A 12985-nucleotide genomic window follows, 5' to 3' on the forward strand; every position below is an offset into this window, starting at 1 on the left:
GATTAAGGGTTTAGGAAAAGGTTGCCCTGAAGGTTTCTTTCTCGCTTCCATCTTTTTGCCATGATTTGCTCATCTTTATAGGATTCGCATCACAATTCAAATGAGAAATAATTGATGTACAGGTGAAGTGGTGGGCCTTCCCCCCCCCCCCCTCTCTCTCTCTCTCTCTCTCTCTCTCGCGCCGCGCGCGCGCGTCAAGAAAGTTATCTGATGTTAACTTGTGCTTAAATCTTGAATTAGAGCCTACATTAGGTCAATTGAGCATAAATTAGAAGGAAAAAGTAAAACAAATGAATTTATGTTCCCTCCTAAATAAGTATAGGATATTAGCAATGACATGACTAGATGCCATGAAGAAAAATGATATTAGAGAAAATTGCTTCTAGCCCCCAAAATAACAACTATTCTTCCCCTATCCAAGACTTTTTCAACACTCTCAAAACCCCCAAAAGCAAAACTACAATTCTCTGAGCCCCAAAATACAAAACCCAAGAGTTTAAAACATATGAATACCATAATACTCTCTCTCTCTCTCTCTCTCTCTCTCTCTCTCTCTCTCTCTCTCTCTCTTCATGATGTCACTGTGATGATTTGAAATGGGTTTTGGAGAAAAAAATTCTAATTCCCTCCAAAAATTTTCAACAACGTCGACATCGGGGATGGAACTTTCCCAGCGTTTGTTCATGAGGTAAAAAAATTACGATCTTGAAGACGGTGATGACAAGTTACGATGGATTCAGCATCACTATTCCGAAGAAAAAGGCGGGTGTTGGCCTTCTTGTTTTGATGATGTTTAACAAACAATTTACTTCTAATGTTGTTTGTCTAGTGTTTATATTTTCGTATTTATTCTAGGCAAACAACGAGTTGGAGGTTGGATTGATTGCGCCATAACGATCATATCAAATGGAGATTGGTGGAATAATGGTTGAATCCTTGCAATTCAAGTTAAAGATTCAAGTTCAAGCTTCATACGCGAGTGTACCAAGACAGAACTTCGTTGAAGATCACAAGCTTGGGTAATTTAATTTAGGAGTTTATATTATGTGTGTTAAGTACTTTAAGCTCAATATCATATACACACACATTTAATTGGTTTCTATGTATATATATAATTATATATATATGTACACATTTTGGATTTTGGTTTATCCATAAACAAAGTTTTTACAAGCATATAAATAAATATTTATATTCATACATGTTTGTTTTTATGTGGATAAGTTGTTGGTTAATTCACAGACTATGAAACAAAATAATTAATATCAAGCCATATGTCATATTCATATAGTAATTTCGTGGAAATGTTATTGTTGGATGTACTCATAACATAGGTTATATCTCATCTTTTAAGTCAATATGATGGGATACTTTATTTCAAACATGTTAACGCTAAAAATATCAAAATCATATGTATCATATTTTTTACCTGTTTTTGGATATTTTACTAATATAATATTTATTTGGGGTCCTTTTTAAAAAACAGTTTCTGTGCATGTTTTATAAATCTACAATCATTTTCAAATTTTTATATTTTTTGAATTTATTTGATATTTAACAGGGTTTAAAATCAGAAAATCAATTCCAAACTGTTTTTCATATGTCTCAGGTTTACGTGACGCACGGTTGAACCGCGTCTTGATTTTCCTGCGGAGCATCGACAGATTTCTCGGCGACGTCACGATCGACCGTTGCACGATCGACGTCAGCTCGAAATTCTACGGCTCGATCGCCGTCGACCTGGTCAAAGTTCTGGATTCTTTGGCCTCGAAACGTGGCTGCACGTGACGCGAAGTTTTTCACGGATCGACCGCCGTATGCCAACGACTCTTTTTACAAATTTTGATTCCAATTCTCCGGATGTTGGTTTTATTTGTAATTTCTTTGGGCTTTTGGCTGAGGTTTTGGGAGGCTATAAATACCCCATTGATCTCAGTTCTCATAAGCAATCTAAGAAGTTTTTTAAATAAGAGTTTAAACAAGGGTTTAAGTGTTATTTAAGTTTGTTTAAGAAGCTTTTAAGCATTTGAGAGTTGAGTTTTTGAAATCAATTCCACAAGAGCTTGAGGAGATCATCTATTGAAGTTTGAGCTTCCAACTATTCTCCCTCCACCTCTTGATCTATTGAGAAGTTTTCTAAACTCTTATCTAGCTTTACATTTGCTTAGTTATTTGATTATCATTCTTTAAAGCTAGTTTTTATATTGAGTTTAGATTTGATTATATTATCTCATTGTTACACACACCCACATTGAGCTTTTAGTATTTACATACATAGTATATTGGGATTGTGAGAGATTATAACATTGAGTTGTGCTTAATTGAGTTCTCGCATTGTATTAGAGAATAAATCATTTGTTGTTTTTTGTTAGTGTTGTAAAGTTTTCGGTGAGCTAGAAAACCAAGTGTGAGGTGTAGACGTTGATCGGTGAGCGTTAAAAACCGTTATTGTGAGAGTGTGAATTGTGAAGTTTTCGGGTGAACTAGAAAACCGAGTGTGAGGTATGGATGTTGATCGGTGAGCGTTGAAAACCGACATTGTGAGGTGTAAACGTTATTCGGATGAGCGTAAAAAACCCGGTTGTGATAGTGGAGATCTCCTCGAGGTGAGGAGTGGAGATGTAGGTCATGTGGTTAGACCGAACTCCGTAATCATATCGTTTTGTTTATGATTGCATTGGCGTTCTTATTCTTATATTTATATCTTATATTGCCTTTGTTTATTGCACTTCATATTGCCCTATCACTTTGGTAGATTGTTTATTTCACCCTTGTGTTAGTTTGTTTCCCCTTGTGTGATTTATATATCCTTGCTCATATAATTATAATATCTCATTGCTAGGATATATTCATTTGTTCATATTACTTATCCTAGCTCATTTATCTTATTGTATTTTATACTTGCTAGGATAACTTATTAATTACTTTTAATTGGCATAAAATCGGATTAGATTAGCATAAGACCCTAATCACACCCCCCTCTAGGGTCTAACAGCGGGAACTCCGGCTACTCCCCGTATAAATTTTCCCCTTTTTAACTTGTACTGAATCTGAGTGCTATATTTTTTGTTATTTTACATATTGTTATAATTTTTTAAAATCGATGACTTAAGATTAAAGTAGAGTCTGTAAATTTATATATTGTTGTTATTTTACTATAATGAGTTTGTTGTTAAGGTTATCAGTTGGTTGTGAAGGAAGGTTACGAGTTGATTTTGAAGTTTACGAGTTAGTTGTGAATCTCGTTAATGAGTTGGTTGTGAAGGTTAGTTAACAACAGTCACAATCAACTCATTATCGAGGTTCACAACCAACTCGTAACCTTCACAACAAACTCATAACATTCACAACCAACGCGTAACCTTCACAACCAACGCCTAACCTTCACAACGAACTCATAACTTTAACAACCAATTCGTAACATTGACAACCAAATCATATCCTTCACAATCAACTTGTAACATTGACAACCAATTAGTAATCTTGACAACCAACTCGTAACATTCCTTCATAACCAATTCATAACCTTAACAATAAACTCATTATAGTAAAATAACAACAATATGTAAATTTAAAGACTGCTTTAATTTCAAGTCATCGATTTAAAAAATTACAACAATATGTAAAAAAAAAAAAAATAAAGGCAACGATTAAGTATGGCTGGGGGGGGTTACACCGGGAAGTTGATTGGGAGTTCTCGCTTTTTCTTCGGAACGACGACTGCTGGAATCATTCCCATATCGCATTGATCCATCATCTTCTTCATCTTAAATGGAACACCGTACTTCGGTCTATCACCGGCTTACAAGATCACAACCATAATATTACTTTTTGTAATTTGGAGGAATTAGAATCCCCCCCCCCAAAATCCTTTTAAATATTCATAGTAACATAGCATAAGAGAGAGAGAGAGAGAGAGAGAGAGAGAGAGAGAGAGAGTATTATGATCTTCACATATTTTAAACTCTTGGGTTTTGTGTTTTGTGTGCTCAGATAATTGTGACTTTGCTTTTGGGGGTTTTGGGAGTGTTGAAAATGTCTCGGGTGAGGGAAGAATAGTTGTTATTATTTGGGGGCTAGAAGCAATTTTCCCATGATATTATATGTCCATATTCCATTATACCAACAAATTGATCAAATCACTTATAATATCAAAGATTCATAAATAAACTCATGTGTGATCAGTATCTGTAATCGTGTAGTACCTATAATCATGTAATACGTATACATGATTATGACAATGATAAATTAATGTAGCATGAAAGTTAAAAATCTCAGAATCTATCAAGGAGAATTCTTTGAATTTATAAAGTTTAATTTTCGAATCCACGAAGAGACAATATCTAATCCATAAAGTAACATCAAAGAGAATTTTATTAATAAACGTAATAAAATTTTGAGGTCTACCATCCCTCTTCTTAAATAGAAAAACATGGTCTACTTCTAAGAAAAACATGGTCTACTTCTAATAAAGATAAAAACCGTAAAAAACAAAAATTCTTCAAACTTGCATGGAAGACTACCTATAACATAGAAAACAAATTAATTCAAAATTTATTTCCTAGTATAAATTAGCCCCAGATTATCATTAAAATTAAAATAAGCTGATTATTTGTGGATTTCTGACAAAAATAGGTATTGCATTTGAGATTTTAAAAATCTGACAATCTAGTTGACTCCTTACCGAGATAGACGATTTACATATATAATATATCAGAATTCACCTTCTCGATTGAGAAATATGATCATTTCTTTGCAAGTAATTCAATTATGCATGCAAATCCATGTTTAGCTCATGATGATCCCTCTTCTCGATGAATTTGTTCGTAAAACATCTTACATCAACTTCCTCTTGTTGTCAGAAGTTCGACCCCAAGGTTATATTTGCCTGAGTAGTAGCTTCCTCAATAAACACTTTTCTTTTCTCGCATCTATCAGCATCCGTCTTATACTTTGCATTAATTTTCTCAGTCTGTTCTTGTGCCTCTTTGGCTAAAACTTTTTCTAAATCAAACTTTTGTATGAATCTTTCTCACACCATTTGTATGTGTTGTTAGCATATGGATCTGTAGCTGACTTGAAAAACTCTACCAAATATGTTCCTAATTTGCTTCTTATATTCTAATGTTGATAACATCATCTCAACATTATTAAAATCATTGACAATCTTTGCTTTCCAAGAAGAATTTCCCTGATACTCCATCCTTAATTCTTTCACTTTCTTTACTATGAATCCTCCACCATGCAACTGACACATATCAACAAACGCCTCACTCTTTATCCTACCCTCTCTTCTATCGGAACAACATCACTAGATGTAATAGCACTTACAATAGCTTGAGGAATATCATGCACGATAACCATCTTCACTAATCTATTATTCTCATCAACAGATATCTCAGGCAAGATGAGGGTTTGCACTTTAGGAGGAATTTCAATAGGGACATGGTTCCTGTTTTTTAATTACAGCTAAGTCATAGACTTTTTTAGATTGCTTCAAGTCTTCTGCTAAAGCCTCATTGTCTACTACCAATTTCATCTTCTCAGCAGTCTATAGCTTAGATGACTCCCTTTCCGTAGGAGATATGAGTGAAACTCGATGTCTATCTTTCTTAAAGATATAAAAATTATCTTTCCCCCTATGGGTGGCACTAACATCGAACTGCAACAATCATACATCTCGACCACATTACGCAACACTATCAACATAGCTACGACCAATGCAAAAAGGTGCCTAACACACCTTATCATTCTGCACATTATTGCTAGATCTCTTTCAAGTAAGTGAGTTGGACATCTTGCACTTTCCTATATGAAAGGATAATTTCTTGATTGATGAAAGCAATCCGCACCTATTGTGAATACAGTTGATCTTGCATGGGGGAGGGTGTTTCTCTATCTTCAAGTCTAAATTTTTTACCATACAAAGAGAAATAAGATTTTCGCTATTATTACTGTTAAAAATAACACCACAAGTCTTCTGCATCATAGTGCATCTCATACAAAAGACATTATACATGTAAGGTGGTAATAGGCAAAAATAAAATTTAAGTTGCAAGCGCATAACTATCAAGTTATAGTATAGAAAAATATCGATTGTACGATGAAAGTGTTGTAGAAAATAATCAAAATTGGTTCTTAAGTTGCACGTGTGATAATTAGGAGTGATAATGTGGTTGTGGAGAGAATAAAAGAGTGGGTGTGATTATATGTAAATCAAAAAAAGTAGATTAAGAGGGGAGAAAGAAAGATGAAGAAATAGAGGAAAATAAAATCAAGAAACAAATAAAGAAAGATCAAGAATAAAGAGAAAAATCAAGAAAGTAAACGATAGAGGATTCAATTAGAGATATAAGAAAACTAGAATTATATCCACTAGTTAATTTTACTTATAAATTATGAATTATTCTCTTTTTATTATATTTTACTTTACATTTATTAAGCATAGACTATCAAATTAATTAAGAAAAGCATAACCTATTAAATTATCATTCAAGTAAAATTAACATTCATGAAAAGAACAACAGTAAGATATTAATTCTAGAATTCATAAGCATAACCTATCAATTAGTTTTCTCATTGATTATTCTAAACATGATCATTTTAAGCACAAGAGAATAATTTATAAATTACAAAAGAAATTAAATTAGTTGCATACAATTCTAGAATTCCTACAAGAATTTAGTTCTACATCTTAGAAAATAAGAACAAAATAAAAACTAGAGAAATGAAAAATAAGAACAAAAAATAAAAACAAAAACAAAAAATAAACTAACTAAAAGAAAGAAAATAAGAACAAAAAAATAAAGATCTAAACTATGAACATAAAAAAATAAATCTAGATTACAAAAAGAAATGAAAAATCTAAACTATGTAAGAATATAAATCTATGCTAAAAAATAAAAATGCATGAAAATAATACAAAAATAAAGACATGAAAGCAAATCTACTTTACAAGGCAAATCTAAAATAAGAGGGTTCTAGCCACTTAAAAATAAAAGAAAAAGAAAAAATATTACAAGAAAATAAAAGATAAAAAGAAAACTTATATTGCAAGAGGGTTCTAGCCTCTTGAAGGCAAATTTTTATCTTTATCTTCATCTTTATTAAGAAATAAAGATAAGAAAAGAAAAATATGAAGAGGTGAATTTTTTATTAATTATAATAAAGTTACAATTTTAAAAGCCCATCTCAATTAAGAATAACCATTCTTTCCAAATAAAGTTTTTACAAAATTTTTCGCACTCAAACCCCTCACAATCTACTACTATTTATAGCCTACAACAATGAATAAGAACTCTTTGATTTAGCTTGGAGATCAAGAGTTAAATCTTAGCCAGAAATATGTTTCTGTTGCAAACCAATCGGTTGACCAATCGGTTGGCTAACAGATTGGTTTGCAACAAATTTTTTATTTTATTTATTTCTTGACCCTATTTCTTGATGGATCATTGACATTTCTCGGGCCTTCTTTTATCTTCATATTTAGGCTTTAATAAATTATGAAAAATCCGAGAATTTGATTCTTTTGGGCTTTTATTCTTTAATTCATTATTAACATGTAAATTAAGATAAAATATGTTATTAGTAACATATTTATTTAAATGAGATAGATAATGAGGATAAAAAATATAATAAAAATATAATTATCATGTGGTTCTTCTTTCTTTATTGCTTATTCAGTGCTCTTCACAACTTTAGAGTCTTATGTAGTGACATATTGAGGTTGTTTAATCTCTCCATGATCATACTTAGAGTGTGAACTCAGATATTGATTGAACACATAATAATAGATAGGAAGAAAATGAGCTTTTAACAACTCCTTCATCTTCGCCCATGATTAAACTGTGTAGACTACTCCTTCACGCTCCAACACCTTAAGAGCTTAAACTGTCTAGACTCCAGCTGCGTACGAGTATAAACTATGATTATGCCACAGTGGAAGTCAACGACCAACAAATCTCGCCAAAATCAGGCTTGGGACATTTCTATTTCCCGCACACGTAGTTTAAATGCAATTCGGATATAAACTCCCGACGAAGATGATCAGTTCAACATCGACTCAATGACACGAATTAATTCAGGTATCAATACACCAGTTTCAGTTCAAGATTTTGATAATGGTCAAGCGATAAACGCAGCACCAGAAGTATTTTAGACTACTTGACAAAATACCGAATAGACTGAAAGCCGAAAAAGTTGAAGAACTAAAGTCATTCACAGGCCCTTTTCATGTAAGATTAAAAACATGGCCTAACATATCTAAAGCATTCTAATCTCCACTATAAAAGAATGAGGCTGAAACACATTGGAGGGGGTATTTGTAGGCGTCAAAAATTTTTATATGTTCCCACACGCAGCTCGAGACGAAGAGAAGGCGATGAACGTCAATGTCTAAGTCAAAGAGGATTATTTGATGCCAAGGAGGAAGTAAAGGAATGCGTGAAGCGAGGAAGCAATGAAGCAACAACAAGATTTAGAATGCATGATTTGAGAAGAAAATGGATGCACGAGTATGAAGAACTAAAATTTTGACCATGATGCATTCGAATCTAAAAAATCTTAAAAGACAAAAGTTGTAGGTCTTTTTATCAGCTTTCTAACGTAATTTGAATCACCTCATTTTGAGATCGGATGAAAGAAATAGAGCCAAAATACTGAAGGTAGTATAAACTGTCTTACACATGTGTGAGACACCCCGAACTGTCTCGCACACTAAAATTTCTCGCACATGTACGAAACACCCCAAACTGTTTCACACATGTGTGAAACAAACAAGGTTGTTTCGCACAGAATGAAGCCCCGAGACGTGTTTTTGAATGGTTTTGACGGTTCCGAAGCCTTCCTAACTGCCTTGAGGCTATCCTTAAATGTGGGAGAGCTATTATTAACTGAAGATAAGGCTAAATCATGATATTTTATCTAAAAATAGAGCACCTGAAGCCTATAAATACACTCCTAGGACCCCTATACACGAGGAATCAGGAATTCGGAGCTTGGAGGGGAGTTGCTGACCTTATGAGAGGAGAGCCACGAATTTCAGATCTAAAGGCGAGATCTTGGCGAGTGCTTCAGCATAAGGAGGAGGAGTTCGATAGATCTATAACCCTTGCATCAGTTTCCTTAAGATCATACTGTTGTTGTGATCTTGAGAAGAGTAGTTATCTCACATCATTGAGAATTTACTTCAATTCTTGTTTCTTCTACGAAACGAGATCAACTGGATATGATATTCGGCAGTCCACAGATAAAAGAGTCCCCGACACATGCAAAGATCTCACACAAGCAGAGACTGTTAAACGATCCTGCGTGTGTTTCTAGGAAGTCTTCATTTATATTCATTCGTATAAGAAAAGTCTTATAAAAAGGCTCATTCTTTCGAATCTTGTAAATTGATAAACGATTATAATGGATTCTGCAATGAAAATGATTTCTGAAGCAAACATAGAGTCCTAAGACGTCTTTGGCGACCATAAGTGTGATCTCGAACTCATCCTAGATTTAGACGCTCCATTGTCAACATAAGTCGATATGTATGAGTCTTAATCTGATTTTGGGTAATATGGGCTTTGTCCCCTACAATCATATCTGAAACAAGGTTCCAATACCAATTAATGTACCGTGAAAGTTAAAAATCTTGGAATCCACCAATGATGTTCTTTGAATCCATAAAGTGCAATATTCGAATCCATAAAGAGACAACCTCGAATTTATGAAGTAATTAAAAGAGAACTTTATTGATAAAAGTGATCTAATGTCGATGTTTACAATCATTCTTTTTACAATCTTTCTTCTAACATAAAAAATAAGGCTTACTCCTAATAAAGATAGAAATTCTAAAAAGTAAAAATTCTTTAAACCTACCTAAAATACTCACTATAAGATAGGAAACAAATCAGTTCAAATTGACACAAAATTGAATTTATTTTCAATCTAAATTGATTCCAACTTTATTTAGTGGTAAGCAAATGGTCGGTCGGGACGGTTTAATCATTTTAGGTGAAGCTAAACCAAAATTGAACGTTTAGACTAAACCGAACAAAAAGATTTCAGGTCAGTTTGATCGGTTCTTTGGGATCACAATGGCCCCCAATACCAAGCACTAAAAAGGTAACAACCATGGCTGATAGGGGGTAAATAACACCTAAGTCGCAAGCGTATAATTATCAAGTTATATTATAGAAAAATATCGATCTCACCAGGAAGATGTTGTAGGAAATAATCAAAATTAGTTCTTAAGTTGTGTGTGTGATAATTAGGAGTGATCAAAGTGGTTGTGGAGAGATAAAAAGAGTGAGTTGTGACTATATGCAAATAAAATAAAAATAGATTAAGAGAGGAGAAAGAAAGATGAATAAATAGAGGAAAATAAAATCAAGAAATAAATAAAGAAAAAAAAATCAAAAATAAAGAGGAAAAATAAAAAAGTAATAGATGGATGATTCAAATAGAGATATAAGAAATCTAGAAATGAATCAACTGGTCAATTTCACTTAAAAATTATGAGCTATTCTCTTTTTATCACAATTTACTTAAGATTTATTAAGACTATCAAATCACTTAAAAAAATATAATATATCAAATTTAAAATTGCTATGATACCAAATAAAATTACCCTAGAGAGAGGTGAATAGAGTATTTGCTAATCTAATCTGATATTAATACTAAATTAAAAATTTTCAAATAATATCCTAACAATATGATATACAATGATTTATGAGCAAGGATATGTAATTAAACAAAGGGTAATATAAACATGAGACAATGTTAACAATGAGCACAATAGGTGATATAAGATAAACACAAGAGAAAATGCACCAATAACAAACACAAACACAAACAAATGATCACAGAGTTCGGTCACCCTCGACCTATGTCTCCGCTCCTCACCCTCGAGGAGAATCTCCACTATCAATCACAAAAACTACACAATTGGTTTTTAATGCTCACCGATAAATGTTTACAACTTACACTATTATAATCGCATAATACACCCTCTAAGTGTTGGCCTAGTCCGTGTCACCTTTCTCAAGTTCTCGAAATTACAATCTCTTCCTAGGATTTACAACCGACGCCACTCCTCTTGGAATTGACCTCGTCTCTCACAAACGATTTCTCTCGGTGTCCTTGTGTATTACAATGTGTTCTCTCAATAATTTAGTGCAAATACAATTATTTATTCTTTAAAATAAGGATGAGAATTAAGTGTAAGCTCACTCTCAAATATACAACCCTACAACCCAAATGTATACAATATGTGAAAATACTTAAGCTCAAGGGGTGTGGTGTAATCAATGAGTATAATAAAACCAAAGTTAAACTCGAATCAATCTAGCATAAATAAGAGAATCAAAATAATAAATAGCTAGAAGATGAGTTTAGAAACACTTCTCTAAAACAAGAGAGATGGAGATGTGAAGTTGAAAGCTCAAACCGAAATTGATCTCCTCTTCTTGTGAAAACCTCTTCACATAAACAAACTTGAAAAACCACACTTAAACACCCTTAAACACTTGTACACTTGATTTAAAATTTTCTTAGATCTGTTCAGAAGTTTGAAGGCAATGAGTATATATAGGATGAAAAAACAAAGGTCCTAAACCAAGAAAAACAACCAAAAACAACAAAATCCCTCAGAACCTAGAGTCTGGAAATATGACTGTTACAGTACTTTTGGTCGAGTCGAGTGGATGACAATGATCGGTCGACCGACAATATTACCGTTGGCAGACTAAAATAATACAAGCTTGATCGATCGACCGACAATGTTGTACCGGTTGACTGATCCTAGGCCATTGGTCAACCGAACATAGTGTGTCATTCGATTGATAGGCGATTGTCTGCAGGGTCTATAAACAGACCCTCTGGCTGGTAGACCGACGGGTAAGACCCGGTCGATCGGAAATGGATACTTCTAGACACATTGATTTTAGTTGAAAATCTAATTTTGTAAATTCAAAATAAAATAACAAATAAACTCTAAAAATAGTAAATTTTTGGGAAATGATTATAAACACGAAAACAAACATGTTTGAGAATTTTTTTTTTGAAATCTCATTTAGTGTTTGTGAAAACTCACTAATTTGTAAAATCGTCAAAAATATGAAATCTCAAAAGCACTTGATTTTTACAAAAAGATTTCAAACAAGTTTGAAATTTATTTTAACTGGATTTGTGGACTTTATAAAAGATATACAACAATTATATTTAGTCATTAATCCATAACACAATATTTTGCAAATTGGTAAAACATACGAACTTGTTAAAACTTAATTTTAACAAATTTATTCCAAACAAGTTTTAAAATACTTTCCAATAGGTTTATAGACTTGAGAAAAGATATAAGATCGTGTCGTTAAGTCTATAATCCAAAATGGCGATAGATCAAAATTGTGTGTGTGAATGAATTTTGAGCTCTAAGTATAAACCCACATAGTATAAACCTAAACTTCAGTACCAAGCAATGATATTCAATTTAGCTTGTCTTGGTTGTAGATGAAGCTTGAAATTCAAAGCTTCATTCTGATATTCCTTCCATCCTCCAATGAATATGATTGTGTAGGAGCAAGTCCATCCAACCTCCAACGGAGGATCTTTGTAGAGAATGCCTAACAAGCAAATAAACATTCGACAAATATTATTAGTAACTGTTTGTTAATTATCAAAACTAGATTAGATAGTAGGCTCATAAACATGAGACTTAACAAAATTATCATTCAAGTAAAATTAATATTCATGAAAAGAACAACAATTATATATTAATTCTACAATTCATAAGCATAACTTATCAAACCACTTAATATAAGCATAAATTATCAAATACTTTTTCTGTCAATTGGTTCTCTAATTAATTAATCTGAACATGATAATTTTAAGCACAAGGAATAATTCATAAATTATAAAAAAATCAAACTACTTTCATACAATTCTATAATTCCTACAAGAATTAGTTCCATATCTTAGAAAATAAGAACAAAGAAATAAA

This window comes from Asparagus officinalis, chromosome 1 (genome assembly GCF_001876935.1).
Source record: "Asparagus officinalis chromosome 1, Aspof.V1, whole genome shotgun sequence".
Classification (NCBI taxonomy): domain Eukaryota; kingdom Viridiplantae; phylum Streptophyta; class Magnoliopsida; order Asparagales; family Asparagaceae; genus Asparagus; species Asparagus officinalis.